Source organism: Centruroides vittatus, unplaced genomic scaffold (assembly GCF_030686945.1).
Source record: "Centruroides vittatus isolate TY-2023 unplaced genomic scaffold, ASM3068694v2 scaffold_1209, whole genome shotgun sequence".
NCBI classification, from domain to species: domain Eukaryota; kingdom Metazoa; phylum Arthropoda; class Arachnida; order Scorpiones; family Buthidae; genus Centruroides; species Centruroides vittatus.
The window spans coordinates 554,329-561,230 of NW_027122673.1; the positions used below are offsets into that span (position 1 = coordinate 554,329).

General features: G+C 35.9%; 1 long non-coding RNA gene across 1 annotated transcript; it reads left to right on the plus strand.

The window, feature by feature from the left end:
* Positions 1-2,727: 2,727 nt before the first annotated feature.
* LOC136986824 (uncharacterized) lies at positions 2,728-6,599 on the plus strand. Its single transcript, XR_010882535.1, has 2 exons — positions 2,728-4,023; positions 4,090-6,599. It is a non-coding gene; the product is annotated as an uncharacterized lncRNA (long non-coding RNA).
* Positions 6,600-6,902: the final 303 nt, after the last annotated feature.

Consider the following 6,902-nt stretch of genomic DNA (forward strand, 5'->3'; position numbering starts at 1 on the left):
GGAGAGAGTGCAGTTTTTAACAGATAATTGTTGTTTGGGTGCAGAAGGCTGCTGCAAAAGTAATATTATGTGCTTTGTGTATTAATCCAGATGACGAAACAGTCTGAGGATTTTACTGAGTTCTGGCAAGCAAGGTTGGCCGTTTCTACTATTTGCGTACGTGGCATTTGGCAGGCTTGGACAGAGGGAGTACCAGTTTGTTTACAGTTGTATGGTAGCCAGAAGCGTTCAACATTGATTCAGGTCGTTGTTGGCAAAAGGAGAAACTCGTTGACGGAATTATCGGCGGTACTAAACTCTGTTTTGATAAGGTGCGTGCGGGGCGAAATTCAATGCTGGAACGTTAGGAACAATGTTGAATGCTGCCGGCTGACTCTGAGTTAGCGATAAAAGAATTCGGTGCGGGACGAAGTTGTCGCCTCTTCGTAATTGCAATTGTGCTGGTTTTAGATTTAAAACGTGTAGTTTGGATTACCGGTGGGAAGACGGGAAGCCAAAGCGTCGAGTGAAGAGGTTTAAAGACACGAGGATGCGGTCCTTCGGAAAATATTTTCCGGCAGAAGACACGACTAAAAGGCTGCTGGAAGCATTTCAGTAAGTAAGAAGTTATTGATATGTTATTGATCCTCTGCTGGCACTGATTGTGTTTAACACGGAGCGCCATACTGACGAAAGAAGAGAGATAAACGACAGTAAAGTTTGTTGGTTTCCTTCTGGAGATTGTTGCCGGTGTTCGTGTTTCGCGATCAGTTGTTCTTGCCGCACAGGCAATTCTGTGGCCGAAAGGGGAAGATATGCCGACGGAAGGCACAGTTGTCGAAGAGTGTTTCGGAAGACACCAAAGAGATGGAAGGCTATGTTTTCTATTGAACCGAGAGATTTGCAAACGTGATGTTTGTTCGACAGAGAGACAGTATAGAAATTATATTTTGGTACCGTTGGAATGAAGACGGCGACAGCACTTTGTTTTTTCAGAAGACGTGTTTTTCATGTAAAGTATAGGAGAATTTCTTAAATTGCGCAAATTGACGGACGGGTTTTATATAGTTGTTTAAGCTTTTGTTTTTCGCTTTGAGTTTAATTGTTGTTTGTTGAAGTGGCAATTTCGGCAGTAAATACTCTGTTGGTGTCTTGCTATTGATTTAGTTGCGAAGACAGTGAATTTGCAGGGTGGGAAGCAACGAAGCGTAAGTACTAACCAAATTTGTCTTGCTAGTTGATGCCGAGTTTTTTTGACTTTGAATAGTTAGTTCAATGCAAGTAACGTTTTTAATGGTATTTTAAAAGATAAAATTGAAGTGTGATGCAGATAAATTGTTTGTTTTTTTTCTTTTATACTTAATTGTAATTGTTGCTTGGTTTCCCACGAGACTCTTATTTGCAGATTATTGTTTTTTGTGTGCACGAGCCGTTAGAATCGTCGAAAATGTGGATTATAGAAGAAGAGAGAAAGTAAGGCTTTTTATTAAAGTAAAACCTATTTCTTTATATTGGTATTATATTCTGGAAGTTTGAGATTCTAATAATTATTATAAAATAGCTTAGTGTTGAATGTTTTGTTAAAAACTGTAAAGAAATTGCTAAATTAGTTAAGTTTGTTTTTGCGCGTGCACGTGATGCGAATGTGTGGAGATGACAACTTTATATTTCGTAGCTTGTCTTTACTAAATGCATGAACCAACTTAATGGCATGGAAGTAGATAAGCGAGTAAGGCGAGTGTGGATACGAAGCATTTGTCGCTTGGACGAATTATAAAATATATGTATAAGTATGTGCATTTTGTTTTGACATTTTGCCAAAGTTTATATTCTTTAGAAGAGCTCACGCGAGATTGTCATCTTGAGTTTAATTTCTACATTTTTCAAATTGAAATTGTGTGATACAAATTTTCTTTAACGTTTATGTTTTTAGAAGAATGGCTATTGGCAAATTGTCACTATGCATAGGTAACTTTTATAAGCGGGTGGGATATTTTTATACCAGTTTGAATGTAGGTGTTGGCAAGAGAAGAAGAGGCGATGTTTGTTTCTAGCAGAAAGCATCCGGGCGGGGAGACGGACATTTGTTGCGCGGCTATTTGGCAGACGTGGTTGCGGATACGACCTCGGGCTATGTAGGGACGATTTGAAGACCGAAAGAGCAGGGAGTATAAGAGGCGGAAAGAATTTTTGTATTACGTGCGCGTGCTTGCTTGTGTTTCTAAAGTTGTTTACTCTTTGACCAGATGTATTCGACTGCAAACCGACATAGAAACGGTAGCTTTGATATCTTTATTTTCATTTTTACTGTGTTAGTGGCACAGAAGAACATACAGTGCCAAGTGATTTCAGGGAGTATAAATTTAATTATTATTGATAAGATACATTGATTGTATGAATTTGCTTGATATTTTTCAATGAATTGCAGGTTATGCAAGAAGTATGTTAAAAAAGAAAGTAGAAAATGTTTTGTGTTTCAGTGTGTTAGGTGGATGATAATGTTTTTGTTTAAGGTGCACAAGTAGGAAGCGTTATTAGTTTAGGGAGAAGACTTTACGTAGCAAAGATTGTCAAAGGACAAAAGTAAAGCATTTTCTTTTTTATAGATTTTTGTGAATTCTATGCATGTTTTCTATAACAGATTTTTATTAAAAAGTTTGTAATTTAAGTTTTTGAAAATGAAACTTTGAATTTTGATATATTGAATTACATAATTCTTTTTTTATAGATTGATTTCTGAATAACTAATAATTATATGTAACTAATTTTTTTGTATTTACAGCATTTTTTAAAATATTGTATTAGCTAAGCATTTGGGATAGGTAATCTTGATATATGTGATTGCAATAGCTTCTGATTTTTATATATATATATGTGTGTGTTTGTGTATATAATTTATTTTCTGTAGGAACATAGGACGAAAAGGATAAAATGTGAGATTATAATAAATAAATTTAATTATTCATTACTGTTTTTAATGTATTTCAGTTGTTTCTAATGAATTTTTAATGGAAAAGAATTTAATGTATTCAGTTTTTAAAATATGTGAATAGTTTGTAAATTGTACGATTGAACTCAAATTTGTTGTCTATATTACAGCAGCGAGTTTTACGTTGTAATGTTTTATGTCGGTCGTTTTAAAATTTGTGTGTAATGCGGAAAAGTTGTAAAGATTATTTTCTGTAGGTTCGTCGTAAAGATACAGTTTCTTAGAAGCTCTGTTATTGTGTAATATATATACACGCACAAATATGTAGTTACGAAAGTCGTATTATATTTATAATAATTGTGCAGGATGAAGATGAGAGACTCGTCTGAATTGCGTGAATTATTTTAAAGTAAGGAGAATCTGGTTAATGATGATTGATTGATTGATTGATTTATTTATTTATTTTTCCCCTATTATTATCTAAAATGTATAGTTGTCGTATAAAACATTGGTTATAATTTCAGATTATCCGTGTCAAGATATACCATAAAGCTGCACTGACAATATTTTGTTTTGACAATAGAGAATTTTGATAGTACTGACTGGTACTGCATTAATTTAAAAATCTTTACAGGTGTTTAAAGAAAGCTTCTGAAGTAAAGAGAGATAAGTTATATTGTTTGAAACGTTATTGTTTTGATGTGAAGTTTTGCAATAGATTTCAATGTATTAATAATTTGTATTTGAATATATTGATGATATTTTATGCATGTTCGTTAGAAGATTGTGGATCTCGTGCACTTACTGCTATTGTTGTTTTTATTTAATTGAGTAATTGTTATACTGCAAGAGTTGTAGAATTTAGATAGTACGAGGTTTGTCGTTTTCTCTCTTTACAGGTTCTAGAAAGGCACACACGGTGAGTGGAAAGTAATATTACTTTAAAATATCTTAATTATTTGATTGTTTAAACTGTTTGGAACACTTGGCGTGTTGAAAGTAAGTTACAGGTATCGAAGAACAGACCGAAGAGGTCGTGCTCGTAGCCGGATTTCCGAAGATGGGGCAATGGGCGACCGTCGACGGCAGGTAACGTGCGTGTCGGCGGTTAAGTGGTATGTTTTTCGTCAGGCTGTTACTTCGGGAGAGGGTGGGGCTTCTCACGTCTGTTTTGTGCGTAGGTTGGGCGAGACGATTTGGACAAAAAAAACCGGAGAGAAGCGAGAAGAGCAAGAAGGGCTTCGAATGAGAATGGAGAGAGTGCAGTTTTTAACAGATAATTGTTGTTTGGGTGCAGAAGGCTGCTGCAAAAGTAATATTATGTGCTTTGTGTATTAATCCAGATGACGAAACAGTCTGAGGATTTTACTGAGTTCTGGCAAGCAAGGTTGGCCGTTTCTACTATTTGCGTACGTGGCATTTGGCAGGCTTGGACAGAGGGAGTACCAGTTTGTTTACAGTTGTATGGTAGCCAGAAGCGTTCAACATTGATTCAGGTCGTTGTTGGCAAAAGGAGAAACTCGTTGACGGAATTATCGGCGGTACTAAACTCTCTGTTTTGATAAGGTGCGTGCGGGGCGAAATTCAATGCTGGAACGTTAGGAACAATGTTGAATGCTGCCGGCTGACTCTGAGTTAGCGATAAAAGAATTCGGTGCGGGACGAAGTTGTCGCCTCTTCGTAATTGCAATTGTGCTGGTTTTAGATTTAAAACGTGTAGTTTGGATTACCGGTGGGAAGACGGGAAGCCAAAGCGTCGAGTGAAGAGGTTTAAAGACACGAGGATGCGGTCCTTCGGAAAATATTTTCCGGCAGAAGACACGACTAAAAGGCTGCTGGAAGCATTTCAGTAAGTAAGAAGTTATTGATATGTTATTGATCCTCTGCTGGCACTGATTGTGTTTAACACGGAGCGCCATACTGACGAAAGAAGAGAGATAAACGACAGTAAAGTTTGTTGGTTTCCTTCTGGAGATTGTTGCCGGTGTTCGTGTTTCGCGATCAGTTGTTCTTGCCGCACAGGCAATTCTGTGGCCGAAAGGGGAAGATATGCCGACGGAAGGCACAGTTGTCGAAGAGTGTTTCGGAAGACACCAAAGAGATGGAAGGCTATGTTTTCTATTGAACCGAGAGATTTGCAAACGTGATGTTTGTTCGACAGAGAGACAGTATAGAAATTATATTTTGGTACCGTTGGAATGAAGACGGCGACAGCACTTTGTTTTTTCAGAAGACGTGTTTTTCATGTAAAGTATAGGAGAATTTCTTAAATTGCGCAAATTGACGGACGGGTTTTATATAGTTGTTTAAGCTTTTGTTTTTCGCTTTGAGTTTAATTGTTGTTTGTTGAAGTGGCAATTTCGGCAGTAAATACTCTGTTGGTGTCTTGCTATTGATTTAGTTGCGAAGACAGTGAATTTGCAGGGTGGGAAGCAACGAAGCGTAAGTACTAACCAAATTTGTCTTGCTAGTTGATGCCGAGTTTTTTTGACTTTGAATAGTTAGTTCAATGCAAGTAACGTTTTTAATGGTATTTTAAAAGATAAAATTGAAGTGTGATGCAGATAAATTGTTTGTTTTTTTTCTTTTATACTTAATTGTAATTGTTGCTTGGTTTCCCACGAGACTCTTATTTGCAGATTATTGTTTTTTGTGTGCACGAGCCGTTAGAATCGTCGAAAATGTGGATTATAGAAGAAGAGAGAAAGTAAGGCTTTTTATTAAAGTAAAACCTATTTCTTTATATTGGTATTATATTCTGGAAGTTTGAGATTCTAATAATTATTATAAAATAGCTTAGTGTTGAATGTTTTGTTAAAAACTGTAAAGAAATTGCTAAATTAGTTAAGTTTGTTTTTGCGCGTGCACGTGATGCGAATGTGTGGAGATGACAACTTTATATTTCGTAGCTTGTCTTTACTAAATGCATGAACCAACTTAATGGCATGGAAGTAGATAAGCGAGTAAGGCGAGTGTGGATACGAAGCATTTGTCGCTTGGACGAATTATAAAATATATGTATAAGTATGTGCATTTTGTTTTGACATTTTGCCAAAGTTTATATTCTTTAGAAGAGCTCACGCGAGATTGTCATCTTGAGTTTAATTTCTACATTTTTCAAATTGAAATTGTGTGATACAAATTTTCTTTAACGTTTATGTTTTTAGAAGAATGGCTATTGGCAAATTGTCACTATGCATAGGTAACTTTTATAAGCGGGTGGGATATTTTTATACCAGTTTGAATGTAGGTGTTGGCAAGAGAAGAAGAGGCGATGTTTGTTTCTAGCAGAAAGCATCCGGGCGGGGAGACGGACATTTGTTGCGCGGCTATTTGGCAGACGTGGTTGCGGATACGACCTCGGGCTATGTAGGGACGATTTGAAGACCGAAAGAGCAGGGAGTATAAGAGGCGGAAAGAATTTTTGTATTACGTGCGCGTGCTTGCTTGTGTTTCTAAAGTTGTTTACTCTTTGACCAGATGTATTCGACTGCAAACCGACATAGAAACGGTAGCTTTGATATCTTTATTTTCATTTTTACTGTGTTAGTGGCACAGAAGAACATACAGTGCCAAGTGATTTCAGGGAGTATAAATTTAATTATTATTGATAAGATACATTGATTGTATGAATTTGCTTGATATTTTTCAATGAATTGCAGGTTATGCAAGAAGTATGTTAAAAAAGAAAGTAGAAAATGTTTTGTGTTTCAGTGTGTTAGGTGGATGATAATGTTTTTGTTTAAGGTGCACAAGTAGGAAGCGTTATTAGTTTAGGGAGAAGACTTTACGTAGCAAAGATTGTCAAAGGACAAAAGTAAAGCATTTTCTTTTTTATAGATTTTTGTGAATTCTATGCATGTTTTCTATAACAGATTTTTATTAAAAAGTTTGTAATTTAAGTTTTTGAAAATGAAACTTTGAATTTTGATATATTGAATTACATAATTCTTTTTTTATAGATTGATTTCTGAATAACTAATAATTATATGTA